Source organism: Balaenoptera acutorostrata, chromosome 1 (assembly GCF_949987535.1).
Source record: "Balaenoptera acutorostrata chromosome 1, mBalAcu1.1, whole genome shotgun sequence".
NCBI classification, from domain to species: Eukaryota; Metazoa; Chordata; class Mammalia; order Artiodactyla; family Balaenopteridae; genus Balaenoptera; species Balaenoptera acutorostrata.
In genome coordinates, this window is record NC_080064.1 from 119,033,133 (window position 1) to 119,051,793 (window position 18,661).

Sequence of the window (18,661 nt, forward strand, 5' to 3'; positions counted from 1 at the left end):
ATGGGGGTGCATGGATCTCTTCAAATGACAGTTTCTCTCCTTTGCCGATGTGTACCCACGATGGGGATTGCTGGATCATATGAGAGCTCATATTTCACCTATTTATTTAGTGTGTTGTTTTTATTTATGCATTTAATATTTATTTATTCATTTACTTATAAGAACTAGTAGCTGTAATTTTGGAAGAAAAGTTGATTAACAATATTGAGTTAGTTTCAGGGGCACAGCAAAGCGGATACTGTCTTCCATGTCTAATGCTGTTTCAGGTTGCTTTCCATTACAGTTTGCTACAGGATATTGAACATCATTCCCTGTGTTATTCTGGAAATCCTTGTTGCGTATGTCTTTTATATGAAGTACGGTGTATCTGTTCATCGCAGCTCCTAATTTATGTCTCCACCCCTCCCTTTCTCCTCGGGGAACCACCAGTGTGTTTTCTATGTCTGTGAGTCTGTTTCGCTTTTGCACATACATTCTTTTCTGTTATGTTTTAGATTCCACGTATCTTTGTGCTTCTCTGTCAGACTTAACTTCACTAAGTGTAATATTCTCTAGGACCATCCTTATTGTGGCAAATGGCAATATTTCATTTTCGGAAATGGCTGAGTAATATTCCACAGTACCTTTATACCGCATCTTTTTCTGTCAGCCAACTGTTGATGGGCACATGGGTTTTTTCTGTGCCTTGGCTGCGGCACACAGTGCTGCTACAAACACGGGGGTGCGTGGATCTCTTCAAACCACAGTTTTTCTCTTTGGCGGATGTGTACCCACGACGGGGATTGCTGGATCATCTGATGGCTCATGTTTCTCCTGTTTATTTTGTTCGTGGTTTTTATTTATTTATTTACTTACTTACTTATAAGTACTAGTACTTGTGGTTGAAGAAGAAGAGTTGATTAACGATATTGAGTTCGTTTCAGGTGTACAGCAAAGGGGATACTGTTTTCCATGTCTAATATCGTTTCAGAGTGATTTCCATTACAGGTTATTGCAGGATATTGACTATCACTCCCTGTGTTATTCTGGAAATCCTTGTTGCTTATCTCCTTTATATGAACCCCTGTGTATCTGTTCATCGAGCTCCTAATTGATCCCTCCACCCCTCCTTTTTAACTCGGGTAACCATCACTGTGTTTTCTAGGTCTGTGAGTCTGTTTCTGTTTTGCACATAGATTCATCGGTAGTACTTTTTAGATTCCACATATCTTTGTGCTTCTCTGTCGGACCTACTTCACTAAGTGTAATACTCCCTGGGAGCATTCTTGTTGCGGCAAATGGCAATATTTCATTCTTTCTTATTAATGGCTGTGTAATATCCCATAGTACATATATACCACCTCTTCTTGTACTAGCCACCCGTTGATGGGCACTTGGGTATTTTTCCATGTCTTGGCTACTGCAAATAGTGCCGCTGTGAACATGGAGGTGCTTGTGCCTTTTTGCACTCTTGTTTCGTCATTTCCGGGTACGTACCCAGGAGTGGGATTGCTGGATCATAGGGGACCTCTCCTTGGGCCTCTTTCAACCTCAACCCCTCCTCCCCCCACCCCCGCCGCCACACACACCTGAGACCGGATGGTTTCTCCCGATGAGAGGCGATGTATGCCTCTGGGGCAGTAGAATGCCCCCACCCCATTCGGACCCCGCCTAGCCCCTGTGGCGCGCTCCGCTTCTGTTGTTCTCTTGCCTGCCTCCTACCCACCGCCCCCAGTCCCAACCCACTGGTTAGCCTGACCACCTTGCCGCACAGCACACCAGTCTGGCGCGCTCACCCGCCACCCCACCGCGAAGGGGTCCTCTCCCACCATCTTCCTCGCCCCACAGCCCACTCACACACCCCGCCCTTCCCCCCAGCCTGCAGGCTCGGACCCCTCTCCCCGCCACCTTCCCCTTGTATCCCAGGCCCGACTGTCACATGTCCTGCCCGGAAGTCTCACTTCCGCCAGTGCTCCTCAGACGCACTCCTACTCCAGGCCCACCCCGCCCCCTGATCTGACCCACCCGTACACACGTGCCGGGCCAGGTGCTGCCACCACCCCCAAGCTTCTGCTGAGCCCCTGCCTGAGTGGCCAGCCGCTCTCCCGGGCCAGGTCCCCGCCAGCCCAACACCTCCCGCTCCTGCCCGCGCTCCACCCAGACACCCCAGGCCCTTCCTCGCACCTCCCAGCACGCGGCCCACCGCCGCCCTCTCTCCATGGGGTCGTTCTGCTCCGTTCCCTAACCCGCGTGGGGTAGCCACCGACCACGGCCACAAACACCTTCATCCCACACTGTCAGCCACCCCCACGGCACCGGCAAGGGCGTTCAGGAAACCTGCTGCGGTGGTGCGAAGCACCCGTCTGCCCACCGGTGCTCCTTTCCACAGGGGATCCGGCTTTGTTAGAAGGCACCGCGTGTGACACCGCCGTCGCCGTCGGCGCTGCCGCCGCTGTCGCCGTGGGGGAAAAGCAGTGCTGATGGAGAGTCCAAACACAGGCGGGGGCGTCTGCTCGTGGCCACGGCCACGGCGGGGAGAGGCGCGGCCCCGGCCACTCGTGTTTGGGGCTGAGGCAAGCGTCCGAAAAGGAAGACACGGGACGTCGAAGGCCTCGAGTGGGCGCGCGCCAATGCGGCCTAAAGGCTTGGCCGGGGAGGGAGGGTGGAGGTTGCCTGGCAGGGCTTGGGCTGGAGGTGCAGGGCACTGGGCGGCTCTTGTCGGGGCGCTGAGGCCGCGGAGCAAGCGTGGCCTAAAAGTGGGATGTGGACGGTGGGAGGTAGAGAGGAGGAAGAAAGGCTTTCCTGACCGGGAATCGAACCCGGGCCACGGCAGTGAGAGCGCCGAATCCTAACCACTAGACCACCAGGGAGCGTCGGGCTCTACCACTGCTCCTGCTGGACCCATAGCACCCGCTCGGCGCCACCTTGGCGCCAAGACCCGGCCTTTCCAAGTCCAGCCACGCGCCGCCCCTGGCAATCCACGTGTCCTACCGTCCTTCCTGCTTGCAGCGCCCTCAGAACACTGCGTGCCTGCTTCTCGCACACACAAGAAAAGCCGCTGGGGCCAGCTAGCTCCCTGCTCCCAGCTCTCCCTCACAGGCCCCCGGCCGGCCGCCCGTGGAGCTCGGTAAAAGGTCAGCCCGCTGCGTTGGCCGGGAATCGAACCCGGGTCAACTGCTTGGAAGGCAGCTATGCTCACCACTATACCACCAACGCTGCACAGCCCGGGCCGCCCCGAGACGCCGGCACCGGGCTCGCCCGCGCGCACTCTCGTTGCCGCCGCCTTCTCCTCCTCCTCCTCCTCCTCCTCCTTCTCTTCCGACTGCTCCTCCTTCTCTTCCTCCTCCTACTCCCCTTTCTCTTCTCCGTCCTCCTCCTCCTCCTCCTCCTCAGCCGCCGCCGCCGCCGCCACTTGGAGCAGCCCTGCCCCGACGCCCCGCCGGCCGGCAGCTCTGTGACGTCACAGGCGCCACCAAGGCCCCCCGGCGCCCCACCCGCGCCAGCCCTACGAAGCTGACCTAGGCCACCGGCCCGACCGCCTCAGGGGGGCGCTCTCGCTGCCTTGCTGCTCCAGGGCCCTCCGCTCCATGCCGCGGCCCACCCCCGCCCCCGGGGTATGCGTCTTCCAGGCCCCGGCTCGCCAAAGCCCTTCTCCACCGGGCGCTGGGCCAGGCCACTTCCCGCACCGACAGGGCACGCCACTCATCCGCCTCCCACCCGTCCCGGCAGCTGTGCACCTATGCCGCTGTGGATAGCTGCGCAGCTGTGCGTCGCGACGCAAGGAGCCCACTGAGACAGCCACTTTGGGCGGGCCGCAATGTCATCGGGCGCTTGTGGGGTCCAGAGGAGGCCCTCGCTCGGCCCTGGCGACTGAGCGCCCGGCGAGGAGGAAGGGCTGGGCGGCTGGAGGGGGGCGAGGGTGGGCAGGCTGGGCACGCGCTGGCGCCCTGCGCCTCGCTGGAGGGCGGAGGGCGGAGGGAGGAGAAGAAGGGCCCTTGGGAGCCAGGCGGCAGGACAGAGAGCGGCGCCAGCCACCAAAAGAGGGCGTGTTGCCTCCCCGTCGGGGAATCGAACCCCGGTCTCCCGGGTGACAGGCGGGGATACTCACCACTATACTAACGAGGACGGCTGCCACCCACCCCGTGCCCGGCCGCTCTCGGGCTGCCTGCCGACGCCTCCCCCTGCCCTCCGGCCCCCTGCCCACCACGGGCGCCCGGCACGTGCCCGACCCGACCCAACGCCACACCAACCGCGTCCTCCAAAGCAGCAGCCCCCGACCCCGACAGGGACCCGGACCTGCGTGGCCCTGAAAACTCCGAGTGCGCGCTGCCTATTGCCTCCGACGCGGGGATCGCGCCGGGTGGAGGGGGCCCGAGACGCAAAGCAAGGCTGCGAGGATGGGGTGGGCGCGCGCCGGGCCATTGCCGGCGAGGAGACGCGCGGGTGGGGGCCGGCGGCAGGGGGCTGGCCCGACGCGGCCCGGCTGCGTCCGGGGCCAGGGCTGGGCGAGGGCGCCACCGCGGCGCAGCCAGGCGCGTCGTCTGGCCGTGCTCCCCGTCGGCCGCCGCGCGCCCGCTCCGTCGCTCACCCAGAGGGCCGCGCGCCTGGCGCGGAGCACCGCGTCCCGCCAAGGGCACCGGGGTTCGCGTCGCGTCGGGTCCCAGCCAGCCGAGCGGCCACGCGCACGCCCAGGCCCGCCGTCAGGATGGCCGAGCGGTCTAAGGCGCTGCGTTCAGGTCGCAGTCTCCCCTGGAGGCGTGGGTTCGAATCCCACTCCTGACAAGCCAGCCTTTTGGCCCGCCCGACAAACGCACCCGGCCCTATGGCAGCGCTTTACTGCCTTCCAGTCCGTTCGCGCCTTGCACTCTTGCGGCCTCTCCAAACTCCGGCCCGGACATCCACGCCTCTCAGATGCGGGACCTTCTCAGCCACGGCCGCGGGCCTGGCAGAAACGGCGCACTAGGAACCCTCCGGCGACTGGCTTTCCGGACAAACGCCCTCCCCGCCAGCTCCTAAGCCCCCGCCTACCTGCACCCACAGCAGAAAAACCTTCAGTCCTTCGCAGCCCATCTTCCCTCACCTGCTTGTGGCTGCTGCTGCTGGTGCTTTTCCTGCCTGCCTGCCTGCCTGCCTGCCTGCCTTCGTCCCTCCCTCCCACTCCCACTCCCACGCTCCACCCCGCCCCCACCGCCACACGCAGAACGGCCGCGTGTGGAAAGCCCTCCACGCCTGGCCCACCCTCCGACTTCGGCCTGGTGAACAGCGGACTCGCTCTCACAGCCTTTCTTCCACTTCCGCCACCAGCAGCTCTCCCTCTTTCCAACATCCTGTGCTTCCCGCCAGCCCCAACGGCCCGCCTGCCCATTCCATTCCCTCCACAGCCACACCGCCTTGCCGGCCTGTGGTGCGTGCCCTCGGTGCTTTTTCGCCTTGGGACCTTGGCCGGACCACACCTGCCTGCCTGCCTGCCTGCCGGACCGCGTGCAGCCCAGCCTCCTGCTGGCCAGCCAACAGGGGGCCCTCCCTGCACGGGGCCTGGCGCAGGAGTCGCTCCCGGGAACGGTGCTCCAGTGAGTAGTGAGCAGAAGCCCTGGATGCCCTGTCACCCACCACAGACGTCCGGCCCCCCGCCCGGGCCACCCACCTCGGCGCCACAGCGCAAGTCCCTCGGGGAAGCCGCTGCTCCGGCCAGACCCAACCACACCCTGGCGCGCTCCCTCCCTCACCGGGCTGTCCGCCAGCCAGCAGCCAGTCTGCCAAAGTGCTTCTCCTCACAACCAACGCAGCAGAGCGGGACCCCGCGGGAGAGGGGTGGGCCAGAGCGCAGAAGCGAGGCTCAGACACCTTTGGTCTTGTGGCCTGAGCGCCGCTCGGCGACGGCGGTGGCGGCGGCGGCGGCGGCGGCGGCGGTGCCCGGCGTCCATCTCCCACGCTCGCGGTCCCTGCACAGGCCCGAGCTCCGACCCCTGCCCCCGCCCGCCCTCGCACGCCCCGCACCAGCAAGAAAGCCAGCCGCCAGAGGGACTGTGCGTCGGGGCCGGGCGGCTGCTGAGAGGAACGTTGGCGCTCGGCCGCAGCAGCCACGCCTCGCCTGCCCTGACGGGGATTCGGGCGCGGGCCAGGCCGCTTGGGCTCCTGGCTTCCTCTGGCGGCACCGACAGTCTCACGGCGGCCGTGGACGGCAGAGAAAGCGCAGGACGGGCCGAGGACGCCTGCGTCCCTCCGTCCCTCGGTGCTTCCGACCGCCTCGCGCCCTGGGGTCGCCAGCGTGCCCGGAGCCTCTCATTCAGGTGGCCCGTCGGCCTCCTGCTCAAATGGAGCACATGCCCACGGGGCGAGCAGTGACCAGGGTCCGGCGGTTGGCGGCGAGCGCCGCTGGGGCAGCGCAGGGGGCCGGCGGCCATCGGTGCATGGGTGGTTCAGTGGTAGAATTCTCGCCTGCCACGCGGGAGGCCCGGGTTCGATTCCCGGCCCATGCAGCCGCAGCGTCCCCTTTTGGTTCCCGCAGCCCCACAGCGGAGCTGGGCTTCCCCGCTGCCACACTGAAGGCACCGGTCCTGCAACAGCTCGCTCACCACCGCACCTTCCGGCCCCTGTCCTTCCCACGCAGACGCCCCCACCCCCACACACACCCGGGAGCCAGGCCTCCGGGACCTGACACCTTGCGGGCTCAGCCACTCTTACGCCCAGACCCCTTCCTTGTCCTTGTTCTCGTCCTTACCCCGACCCCGCTTGTGTCACGCTTTTCACTGTGAGGAACACCCCACACTGGCACCCGCACAGCCCAACCTCTTCACCTTTCGCCACGTTTCCAAGCTCTCTGCCTCACTCTGCCCGCACTTCGAAAGTTATACTATGTTTGCACAACCAGGAGCAAGGAAGTTGCCACCTCTGGGAGTGATACACCCCACTTTCCTGGAGAGTCCCCAAAGCGTTCACTTGCACGAAGAGTTCAAAAGAAGTCCACACTATCATCGCAGACTGCACTCTAGATTGATGTTCTGACCCTCGACAGCAATACGTTTCCAACACCGGCCCGCTCCTCCACCACTACTGCCACCACCACCATCAGCACGACAAACACCAGCCCCTCCCCTGAACCTCTGCTCCCACCAACAGCATCAGCCCTTGGGACAGCACCACCGGCACCACCACCTCAGCCTCCACCCTACTCCCACAGACACCCCCATCCCACCCCCTATCTCCCCGCTTTTCCCCCCGATCCTTTCCACATCCTACGTTGTCAAGGATCCTGCCCTTGCCTCTGTCCCGTTGCCCTCCTTTATCCCCCCTTCGTCGTCTTCTCCTTTTCGCAGCAGTCCGGTTGATTTACAATACTGTGTGACTTTCAGGTGTACAGCCAAGTGATTCAGTTATATGTCCTTTTCCAGGTTATTTTCCATTATACGTTATCACGACATATGAATACAGTTCCCTGTGCTGTACAGTAAATCCTTGTTGCTTCTGTGCTTTGTGTATAGTATTTCCTCTCTGTTAATCGCAGCTCCGGATTTCTCCCTGCCCTACACTTTCCCCTTGGGTAACGAACAGTGTGTTTTCTATGTCTGTGGGTCTGTTTCTCTTTGGCACATACATTCGTTTGTAGTACGGTTTAGATTCCACATATCTTTGTGCTTCTCTGCCTGACTTCCGTCGCGAAGTGTAATATACTCTAGGTCCATCCTTACTGGTGCAAATGGCAATATCTCACTCTTTTGTATGGCTGAGTAATATTCCACAGTACATACGTACCACGTCTTCCTGTGCCAGCCATCGGTTGATGGGCACTTGGGTTTTGTCCATGTCTTGGCTGTGGCCCGTAGTGCTGCTGTGAACATGGGGGTGCATGGATCTCTTCAAATGACAGTTTCTCTCCTTTGCCGATGTGTACCCACGATGGGGATTGCTGGATCATATGAGAGCTCATATTTCACCTATTTATTTAGTGTGTTGTTTTTATTTATGCATTTAATATTTATTTATTCATTTACTTATAAGAACTAGTAGCTGTAATTTTGGAAGAAAAGTTGATTAACAATATTGAGTTAGTTTCAGGGGCACAGCAAAGCGGATACTGTCTTCCATGTCTAATGCTGTTTCAGGTTGCTTTCCATTACAGTTTGCTACAGGATATTGAACATCATTCCCTGTGTTATTCTGGAAATCCTTGTTGCGTATGTCTTTTATATGAAGTACGGTGTATCTGTTCATCGCAGCTCCTAATTTATGTCTCCACCCCTCCCTTTCTCCTCGGGGAACCACCAGTGTGTTTTCTATGTCTGTGAGTCTGTTTCGCTTTTGCACATACATTCTTTTCTGTTATGTTTTAGATTCCACGTATCTTTGTGCTTCTCTGTCAGACTTAACTTCACTAAGTGTAATATTCTCTAGGACCATCCTTATTGTGGCAAATGGCAATATTTCATTTTCGGAAATGGCTGAGTAATATTCCACAGTACCTTTATACCGCATCTTTTTCTGTCAGCCAACTGTTGATGGGCACATGGGTTTTTTCTATGCCTTGGCTGCGGCACACAGTGCTGCTACAAACACGGGGGTGCGTGGATCTCTTCAAACCACAGTTTTTCTCTTTGGCGGATGTGTACCCACGACGGGGACTGCTGGATCATCTGATGGCTCATGTTTCTCCTGTTTATTTTGTTCGTGGTTTTTATTTATTTATTTACTTACTTACTTATAAGTACTAGTACTTGTGGTTGAAGAAGAAGAGTTGATTAACGATATTGAGTTCGTTTCAGGTGTACAGCAAAGGGGATACTGTTTTCCATGTCTAATATCGTTTCAGAGTGATTTCCATTACAGGTTATTGCAGGATATTGACTATCACTCCCTGTGTTATTCTGGAAATCCTTGTTGCTTATCTCCTTTATATGAACCCCTGTGTATCTGTTCATCGAGCTCCTAATTGATCCCTCCACCCCTCCTTTTTAACTCGGGTAACCATCACTGTGTTTTCTAGGTCTGTGAGTCTGTTTCTGTTTTGCACATAGATTCATCGGTAGTACTTTTTAGATTCCACATATCTTTGTGCTTCTCTGTCGGACCTACTTCACTAAGTGTAATACTCCCTGGGAGCATTCTTGTTGCGGCAAATGGCAATATTTCATTCTTTCTTATTAATGGCTGTGTAATATCCCATAGTACATATATACCACCTCTTCTTGTACTAGCCACCCGTTGATGGGCACTTGGGTATTTTTCCATGTCTTGGCTACTGCAAATAGTGCCGCTGTGAACATGGAGGTGCTTGTGCCTTTTTGCACTCTTGTTTCGTCATTTCCGGGTACGTACCCAGGAGTGGGATTGCTGGATCATAGGGGACCTCTCCTTGGGCCTCTTTCAACCTCAACCCCTCCTCCCCCCACCCCCGCCGCCACACACACCTGAGACCGGATGGTTTCTCCCGATGAGAGGCGATGTATGTCTCTGGGGCAGTAGAATGCCCCCACCCCATTCGGACCCCGCCTAGCCCCTGTGGCGCGCTCCGCTTCTGTTGTTCTCTTGCCTGCCTCCTACCCACCGCCCCCAGTCCCAACCCACTGGTTAGCCTGACCACCTTGCCGCACAGCACACCAGTCTGGCGCGCTCACCCGCCACCCCACCGCGAAGGGGTCCTCTCCCACCATCTTCCTCGCCCCACAGCCCACTCACACACCCCGCCCTTCCCCCCAGCCTGCAGGCTGGGACCCCTCTCCCCGCCACCTTCCCCTTGTATCCCAGGCCCGACTGTCACATGTCCTGCCCGGAAGTCTCACTTCCGCCAGTGCTCCTCAGACGCACTCCTACTCCAGGCCCACCCCGCCCCCTGATCTGACCCACCCGTACACACGTGCCGGGCCAGGTGCTGCCACCACCCCCAAGCTTCTGCTGAGCCCCTGCCTGAGTGGCCAGCCGCTCTCCCGGGCCAGGTCCCCGCCAGCCCAACACCTCCCGCTCCTGCCCGCGCTCCACCCAGACACCCCAGGCCCTTCCTCGCACCTCCCAGCACGCGGCCCACCGCCGCCCTCTCTCCATGGGGTCGTTCTGCTCCGTTCCCTAACCCGCGTGGGGTGGCCACCGACCACGGCCACAAACACCTTCATCCCACACTGTCAGCCACCCCCACGGCACCGGCAAGGGCGTTCAGGAAACCTGCTGCGGTGGTGCGAAGCACCCGTCTGCCCACCGGTGCTCCTTTCCACAGGGGATCCGGCTTTGTTAGAAGGCACCGCGTGTGACACCGCCGTCGCCGTCGGCGCTGCCGCCGCTGTCGCCGTGGGGGAAAAGCAGTGCTGATGGAGAGTCCAAACACAGGCGGGGGCGTCTGCTCGTGGCCACGGCCACGGCGGGGAGAGGCGCGGCCCCGGCCACTCGTGTTTGGGGCTGAGGCAAGCGTCCGAAAAGGAAGACACGGGACGTCGAAGGCCTCGAGTGGGCGCGCGCCAGTGCGGCCAAAAGGCTTGGCCGGGGAGGGAGGGTGGAGGTTGCCTGGCAGGGCTTGGGCTGGAGGTGCAGGGCACCGGGCGGCTCTTGTCGGGGCGCCGAGGTCGCGGAGCAAGCGTGGCCTAAAAGTGGGATGTGGACGGTGGGAGGTAGAGAGGAGGAAGAAAGGCTTCCCTGACCGGGAATCGAACCCGGGCCGCGGCGGTGAGAGCGCCGAATCCTAACCACTAGACCACCAGGGAGCATCGGGCTCTACCACTGCTCCTGCTGGACCCATAGCACCCGCTCGGCGCCACCTTGGCGCCAAGACCCGGCCTTTCCAAGTCCAGCCACGCGCCGCCCCTGGCAATCCACGTGTCCTACCGTCCTTCCTGCTTGCAGCGCCCTCAGAACACTGCGCGCCTGCTTCTCGCACACACAAGAAAAGCCGCTGGGGCCAGCTAGCTCCCTGCTCCCAGCTCTCCCTCACAGGCCCCCGGCCGGCCGCCCGTGGAGCTCGGTAAAAGGTCAGCCCGCTGCGTTGGCCGGGAATCGAACCCGGGTCAACTGCTTGGAAGGCAGCTATGCTCACCACTATACCACCAATGCTGCACAGCCCGGGCCGCCCCGAGACGCCGGCACCGGGCTCGCCCGCGCGCACTCTCGTCGCCGCCGCCTTCTCCTCCTCCTCCTCCTCCTCCTCCTTCTCTTCCGACTGCTCCTCCTTCTCTTCCTCCTCCTACTCCCCTTTCTCTTCTCCGTCCTCCTCCTCCTCCTCCTCCTCAGCCGCCGCCGCCGCCGCCGCCGCCGCCACTTGGAGCAGCCCTGCCCCGACACCCCGCCGGCCGGCAGCTCTGTGACGTCACAGGCGCCACCAAGGCCCCCCGGCGCCCCACCCGCGCCAGCCCTACGAAGCTGCCCTAGGCCACCGGCCCGACCGCCTCAGGGGGGCGCTCTCGCTGCCTTGCTGCTCCAGGGCCCTCCGCTCCACGCCGCGGCCCGCCCCCGCCCCCGAGGCACGCGTCTTCCAGGCCCCGGCTCGCCAAAGCCCTTCTCCACCGGGCGCTGGGCCAGGCCACTTCCCGCACCGATAGGGCACCCCACTCATCTGCCTCCCACCCGTCCCGGCAGCTGTGCACCTATGCCGCTGTGGATAGCTGCGCAGCTGTGCGTCGCGACGCAAGGAGCCCACTGAGACAGCCACTTTGGGCGGGCCGCAATGTCATCGGGCGCTTGTGGGGTCCAGAGGAGGCCCTCGCTCGGCCCTGGCGACTGAGCGCCCGGCGAGGAGGAAGGGCTGGGCGGCTGGAGGGGGGCGAGGGTGGGCAGGCTGGGCACGCGCTGGCGCCCTGCGCCTCGCTGGAGGGCGGAGGGCGGAGGGAGGAGAAGAAGGGCCCTTGGGAGCCAGGCGGCAGGACAGAGAGCGGCGCCAGCCACCAAAAGAGGGCGTGTTGCCTCCCCGTCGGGGAATCGAACCCCGGTCTCCCGCGTGACAGGCGGGGATACTCACCACTATACTAACGAGGACGGCGGCCACCGCCCCCGCGCCCGGCCGCTCTCGGGCTGCCTGCCGACGCCTCCCCCTGCCCTCCGGCCCCCTGCCCACCACGGGCGCCCGGCACGTGCCCGACCCGACCCAACGCCACACCAACCGCGTCCTCCAAAGCAGCAGCCCCCGACCCCGACAGGGACCCGGACCCGCGTGGCCCTGAAAACTCCGAGTGCGCGCTGCCTATTGCCTCCGACGCGGGGATCGCGCCGGGTGGAGGGGGCCCGAGACGCAAAGCAAGGCTGCGAGGAGGGGGTGGGCGCGCGCCGGGCCATGGCCGGCGAGGAGACGCGCGGGTGGGGGCCGGCGGCAGGGGGCTGGCCCGACGCGGCCCGGCTGCGTCCGGGGCCAGGGCTGGGCGAGGGCGCCACCGCGGCGCAGCCAGGCGCGTCGTCTGGCCGTGCTCCCCGTCGGCCGCCGCGCGCCCGCTCCGTCGCTCACCCAGACGGCCGCGCGCCTGGCGCGGAGCACCGCGTCCCGCCAAGGGCACCGGGGTTCGCGTCGCGTCGGGTCCCAGCCAGCCGAGCGGCCACGCGCACGCCCAGGCCCGCCGTCAGGATGGCCGAGCGGTCTAAGGCGCTGCGTTCAGGTCGCAGTCTCCCCTGGAGGCGTGGGTTCGAATCCCACTCCTGACAAGCCAGCCTTTTGGCCCGCCCGACAAACGCACCCGGCCCTATGGCAGCGCTTTACTGCCTTCCAGTCCGTTCGCGCCTTGCACTCTTGCGGCCTCTCCAAACTCCGGCCCGGACATCCACGCCTCTCAGACGCGGGACCTTCTCAGCCACGGCCGCGGGCCTGGCAGAAACGGCGCACTAGGAACCCTCCGGCGACTGGCTTTCCGGACAAACGCCCTCCCCGCCGGCTCCTAAGCCCCCGCCTACCTGCACCCACAGCAGAAAAACCTTCAGTCCTTCGCAGCCCATCTTCCCTCACCTGCTTGCGGCTGCTGCTGCTGGTGCTTTTCCTGCCTGCCTGCCTGCCTGCCTGCCTGCCTTCGTCCCTCCCTCCCACTCCCACTCCCACGCTCCACCCCACCCCCACCGCCACACGCAGAACGGCCGCGTGTGGAAAGCCCTCCACGCCTGGCCCGCCCTCCGACTTCGGCCTGGTGAACAGCGGACTCGCTCTCACAGCCTTTCTTCCACTTCCGCCACCAGCAGCTCTCCCTCTTTCCAACATCCTGTCCTTCCCGCCAGCCCCAACGGCCCGCCTGGCCATTCCATTCCCTCCACAGCCACACCGCCTTGCTGGCCTGTGGTGCGTGCCCTCGGTGCTTTTTCGCCTTGGGACCTTGGCCGGACCACACCTGCCTGCCTGCCTGCCTGCCTGCCTGCCTGCCGGACCGCGTGCAGCCCAGCCTCCTGCTGGCCAGCCAACAGGGGGCCCTCCCTGCACGGGGCCTGGCGCAGGAGTCGCTCCCGGGAACGGTGCTCCAGTGAGTAGTGAGCGGAAGCCCTGGATGCCCTGTCACCCACCACAGACGTCCGGCCCCCAGCCCAGGCCACCCACCTCGGCGCCACAGCGCAAGTCCCTCGGGGAAGCCGCTGCTCCGGCCGGACCCAACCACACCCTGGCGCGCTCCCTCCCTCACCGGGCTGTCCGCCAGCCAGCAGCCAGTCTGCCAAAGTGCTTCTCCTCACAACCAACGCAGCAGAGCGGGACCCCGCGGGAGAGGGGTGGGCCAGAGCGCAGAAGCGAGGCTCAGACACCTTTGGTCTTGTGGCCTGAGCGCCGCTCGGCGACGGCGGCGGCGGCGGTGGCGGCGGCGGCGGCGGTGCCCGGCGTCCATCTCCCACGCTCGCGGTCCCTGCACAGGCCCGAGCTCCGACCCCTGCCCCCGCCCGCCCTCGCACGCCCCGCACCAGCAAGAAAGCCAGCCGCCAGAGGGACTGTGCGTCGGGGCCGGGCGGCTGCTGAGAGGAACGTTGGCGCTCGGCCGCAGCGGCCACGCCTCGCCTGCCCTGACGGGGATTCGGGCGCAGGCCAGGCCGCTTGGGCTCCTGGCTTCCTCTGGCGACACCGACAGTCTCGCGGCGGCCGTGGACGGCAGAGAAAGCGCAGGACGGGCCGAGCACGCCTGCGTCCCTCCGTCCCTCGGTGCTTCCGACCGCCTCGCGCCCTGGGGTCGCCAGCGTGCCCGGAGCCTCTCATTCAGGTGGCCCGTCGGCCTCCTGCTCAAATGGAGCACATGCCCACAGGGCGAGCAGTGACCAGGGTCCGGCGGTTGGCGGCGAGCGCCGCTGGGGCAGCGCCGGGGGCCGGCGGCCATCGGTGCATGGGTGGTTCAGTGGTAGAATTCTCGCCTGCCACGCGGGAGGCCCGGGTTCGATTCCCGGCCCATGCAGCCGCAGCGTCCCCTTTTGGTTCCCGCAGCCCCACAGCGGAGCTGGGCTTCCCCGCTGCCACACTCAAGGCACCGGTCCTGCAACAGCTCGCTCACCACCGCACCTTCCGGCCCCTGTCCTTCCCACGCAGACGCCCCCACCCCCACACACACCCGGGAGCCAGGCCTCCGGGACCTGACACCTTGCGGGCTCAGCCACTCTTACGCCCAGACCCCTTCCTTGTCCTTGTTCTCGTCCTTACCCCGACCCCGCTTGTGTCACGCTTTTCACTGTGAGGAACACCCCACACTGGCACCCGCACAGCCCAACCTCTTCACCTTTCGCCACGTTTCCAAGCTCTCTGCCTCACTCTGCCCGCACTTCGAAAGTTATACTATGTTTGCACAACCAGGAGCAAGGAAGTTGCCACCTCTGGGAGTGATACACCCCACTTTCCTGGAGAGTCCCCAAAGCGTTCACTTGCACGAAGAGTTCAAAAGAAGTCCACACTATCATCGCAGACTGCACTCTAGATTGATGTTCTGACCCTCGACAGCAATACGTTTCCAACACCGGCCCGCTCCTCCACCACTACTGCCACCACCACCATCAGCACGACAAACACCAGCCCCTCCCCTGAACCTCTGCTCCCACCAACAGCATCAGCCCTTGGGACAGCACCACCGGCACCACCACCTCAGCCTCCACCCTACTCCCACAGACACCCCCATCCCACCCCCTATCTCCCCGCTTTTCCCCCCGATCCTTTCCACATCCTACGTTGTCAAGGATCCTGCCCTTGCCTCTGTCCCGTTGCCCTCCTTTATCCCCCCTTCGTCGTCTTCTCCTTTTCGCAGCAGTCCGGTTGATTTACAATACTGTGTGACTTTCAGGTGTACAGCCAAGTGATTCAGTTATATGTCCTTTTCCAGGTTATTTTCCATTATACGTTATCACGACATATGAATACAGTTCCCTGTGCTGTACAGTAAATCCTTGTTGCTTCTGTGCTTTGTGTATAGTATTTCCTCTCTGTTAATCGCAGCTCCGGATTTCTCCCTGCCCTACACTTTCCCCTTGGGTAACGAACAGTGTGTTTTCTATGTCTGTGGGTCTGTTTCTCTTTGGCACATACATTCGTTTGTAGTACGGTTTAGATTCCACATATCTTTGTGCTTCTCTGCCTGACTTCCGTCGCGAAGTGTAATATACTCTAGGTCCATCCTTACTGGTGCAAATGGCAATATCTCACTCTTTTGTATGGCTGAGTAATATTCCACAGTACATACGTACCACGTCTTCCTGTGCCAGCCATCGGTTGATGGGCACTTGGGTTTTGTCCATGTCTTGGCTGTGGCCCGTAGTGCTGCTGTGAACATGGGGGTGCATGGATCTCTTCAAATGACAGTTTCTCTCCTTTGCCGATGTGTACCCACGATGGGGATTGCTGGATCATATGAGAGCTCATATTTCACCTATTTATTTAGTGTGTTGTTTTTATTTATGCATTTAATATTTATTTATTCATTTACTTATAAGAACTAGTAGCTGTAATTTTGGAAGAAAAGTTGATTAACAATATTGAGTTAGTTTCAGGGGCACAGCAAAGCGGATACTGTCTTCCATGTCTAATGCTGTTTCAGGTTGCTTTCCATTACAGTTTGCTACAGGATATTGAACATCATTCCCTGTGTTATTCTGGAAATCCTTGTTGCGTATGTCTTTTATATGAAGTACGGTGTATCTGTTCATCGCAGCTCCTAATTTATGTCTCCACCCCTCCCTTTCTCCTCGGGGAACCACCAGTGTGTTTTCTATGTCTGTGAGTCTGTTTCGCTTTTGCACATACATTCTTTTCTGTTATGTTTTAGATTCCACGTATCTTTGTGCTTCTCTGTCAGACTTAACTTCACTAAGTGTAATATTCTCTAGGACCATCCTTATTGTGGCAAATGGCAATATTTCATTTTCGGAAATGGCTGAGTAATATTCCACAGTACCTTTATACCGCATCTTTTTCTGTCAGCCAACTGTTGATGGGCACATGGGTTTTTTCTGTGCCTTGGCTGCGGCACACAGTGCTGCTACAAACACGGGGGTGCGTGGATCTCTTCAAACCACAGTTTTTCTCTTTGGCGGATGTGTACCCACGACGGGGACTGCTGGATCATCTGATGGCTCATGTTTCTCCTGTTTATTTTGTTCGTGGTTTTTATTTATTTATTTACTTACTTACTTATAAGTACTAGTACTTGTGGTTGAAGAAGAAGAGTTGATTAACGATATTGAGTTCGTTTCAGGTGTACAGCAAAGGGGATACTGTTTTCCATGTCTAATATCGTTTCAGAGTGATTTCCATTACAGGTTATTGCAGGATATTGACTATCACTCCCTGTGTTATTCTGGAAATCCTTGTTGCTTATCTCCTTTATATGAACCCCTGTGTATCTGTTCATCGAGCTCCTAATTGATCCCTCCACCCCTCCTTTTTAACTCGGGTAACCATCACTGTGTTTTCTAGGTCTGTGAGTCTGTTTCTGTTTTGCACATAGATTCATCGGTAGTACTTTTTAGATTCCACATATCTTTGTGCTTCTCTGTCGGACCTACTTCACTAAGTGTAATACTCCCTGGGAGCATTCTTGTTGCGGCAAATGGCAATATTTCATTCTTTCTTATTAATGGCTGTGTAATATCCCATAGTACATATATACCACCTCTTCTTGTACTAGCCACCCGTTGATGGGCACTTGGGTATTTTTCCATGTCTTGGCTACTGCAAATAGTGCCGCTGTGAACATGGAGGTGCTTGTGCCTTTTTGCACTCTTGTTTCGTCATTTCCGGGTACGTACCCAGGAGTGGGATTGCTGGATCATAGGGGACCTCTCCTTGGGCCTCTTTCAACCTCAACCCCTCCTCCCCCCACCCCCGCCGCCACACACACCTGAGACCGGATGGTTTCTCCCGATGAGAGGCGATGTATGCCTCTGGGGCAGTAGAATGCCCCCACCCCATTCGGACCCCGCCTAGCCCCTGTGGCGCGCTCCGCTTCTGTTTTTCTCTTGCCTGCCTCCTACCCACCGCCCCCAGTCCCAACCCACTGGTTAGCCTGACCACCTTGCCGCACAGCACACCAGTCTGGCGCGCTCACCCGCCACCCCACCGCGAAGGGGTCCTCTCCCACCATCTTCCTCGCCCCACAGCCCACTCACACACCCCGCCCTTCCCCCCAGCCTGCAGGCTCGGACCCCTCTCCCCGCCACCTTCCCCTTGTATCCCAGGCCCGACTGTCACATGTCCTGCCCGGAAGTCTCACTTCCGCCAGTGCTCCTCAGACGCACTCCTACTCCAGGCCCACCCCGCCCCCTGATCTGACCCACCCGTACACACGTGCCGGGCCAGGTGCTGCCACCACCCCCAAGCTTCTGCTGAGCCCCTGCCTGAGTGGCCAGCCGCTCTCCCGGGCCAGGTCCCCGCCAGCCCAACACCTCCCGCTCCTGCCCGCGCTCCACCCAGACACCCCAGGCCCTTCCTCGCACCTCCCAGCACGCGGCCCACCGCCGCCCTCTCTCCATGGGGTCGTTCTGCTCCGTTCCCTAACCCGCGTGGGGTGGCCACCGACCACGGCCACAAACACCTTCATCCCACACTGTCAGCCACCCCCACGGCACCGGCAAGGGCGTTCAGGAAACCTGCTGCGGTGGTGCGAAGCACCCGTCTGCCCACCGGTGCTCCTTTCCACAGGGGATCCGGCTTTGTTAGAAGGCACCGCGTGTGACACCGCCGTCGCCGTCGGCGCTGCCGCCGCTGTCGCCGTGGGGGAAAAGCAGTGCTGATGGAGAGTCCAAACACAGGCGGGGGCGTCTGCTCGTGGCCACGGCCACGGCGGGGAGAGGCGCGGCCCCGGCCACTCGTGTTTGGGGCTGAGGCAAGCGTCCGAAAAGGAAGACACGGGACGTCGAAGGCCTCGAGTGGGCGCGCGCCAATGCGGCCTAAAGGCTTGGCCGGGGAGGGAGGGTGGAGGTTGCCTGGCAGGGCTTGGGCTGGAGGTGCAGGGCACTGGGCGGCTCTTGTCGGGGCGCCGAGGCCGCGGAGCAAGCGTGGCCTAAAAGTGGGATGTGGACGGTGGGAGGTAGAGAGGAGGAAGAAAGGCTTTCCTGACCGGGAATCGAACCCGGGCCACGGCAGTGAGAGCGCCGAATCCTAACCACTAGACCACCAGGGAGCGTCGGGCTCTACCACTGCTCCTGCTGGACCCATAGCACCCGCTCGGCGCCACCTTGGCGCCAAGACCCGGCCTTTCCAAGTCCAGCCACGCGCCGCCCCTGGCAATCCACGTGTCCTACCGTCCTTCCTGCTTGCAGCGCCCTCAGAACACTGCGTGCC

At 60.8% G+C, this 18,661-nt stretch overlaps 11 non-coding genes across 11 annotated transcripts; 4 read left to right on the top strand and 7 right to left on the bottom strand.

Annotated features, from left to right (window-relative positions):
* Positions 1 to 2,777: 2,777 nt before the first annotated feature.
* TRNAE-CUC (transfer RNA glutamic acid (anticodon CUC)) lies at positions 2,778 to 2,849 on the bottom strand. Its single transcript has one exon. It is a non-coding gene; the product is annotated as a tRNA-Glu (tRNA).
* Positions 2,850 to 3,123: 274 nt separating this feature from the next.
* TRNAG-UCC (transfer RNA glycine (anticodon UCC)) lies at positions 3,124 to 3,195 on the bottom strand. Its single transcript has one exon. It is a non-coding gene; the product is annotated as a tRNA-Gly (tRNA).
* An 837-nt stretch (positions 3,196 to 4,032) lies between these two features.
* On the bottom strand, positions 4,033 to 4,104 carry TRNAD-GUC (transfer RNA aspartic acid (anticodon GUC)). Its single transcript has one exon. It is a non-coding gene; the product is annotated as a tRNA-Asp (tRNA).
* Positions 4,105 to 4,678: 574 nt separating this feature from the next.
* TRNAL-CAG (transfer RNA leucine (anticodon CAG)) lies at positions 4,679 to 4,761 on the top strand. Its single transcript has one exon. It is a non-coding gene; the product is annotated as a tRNA-Leu (tRNA).
* Positions 4,762 to 6,387: 1,626 nt separating this feature from the next.
* On the top strand, positions 6,388 to 6,458 carry TRNAG-GCC (transfer RNA glycine (anticodon GCC)). Its single transcript has one exon. It is a non-coding gene; the product is annotated as a tRNA-Gly (tRNA).
* A 4,134-nt stretch (positions 6,459 to 10,592) lies between these two features.
* Positions 10,593 to 10,664, bottom strand: TRNAE-CUC (transfer RNA glutamic acid (anticodon CUC)). Its single transcript has one exon. It is a non-coding gene; the product is annotated as a tRNA-Glu (tRNA).
* A 274-nt stretch (positions 10,665 to 10,938) lies between these two features.
* Positions 10,939 to 11,010, bottom strand: TRNAG-UCC (transfer RNA glycine (anticodon UCC)). Its single transcript has one exon. It is a non-coding gene; the product is annotated as a tRNA-Gly (tRNA).
* An 846-nt stretch (positions 11,011 to 11,856) lies between these two features.
* Positions 11,857 to 11,928, bottom strand: TRNAD-GUC (transfer RNA aspartic acid (anticodon GUC)). Its single transcript has one exon. It is a non-coding gene; the product is annotated as a tRNA-Asp (tRNA).
* Positions 11,929 to 12,502: 574 nt separating this feature from the next.
* TRNAL-CAG (transfer RNA leucine (anticodon CAG)) lies at positions 12,503 to 12,585 on the top strand. The gene has a single exon. It is a non-coding gene; the product is annotated as a tRNA-Leu (tRNA).
* Positions 12,586 to 14,223: 1,638 nt separating this feature from the next.
* TRNAG-GCC (transfer RNA glycine (anticodon GCC)) lies at positions 14,224 to 14,294 on the top strand. The gene has a single exon. It is a non-coding gene; the product is annotated as a tRNA-Gly (tRNA).
* Positions 14,295 to 18,428: 4,134 nt separating this feature from the next.
* Positions 18,429 to 18,500, bottom strand: TRNAE-CUC (transfer RNA glutamic acid (anticodon CUC)). Its single transcript has one exon. It is a non-coding gene; the product is annotated as a tRNA-Glu (tRNA).
* Between the last annotated feature and the right edge of the window lie 161 nt (positions 18,501 to 18,661).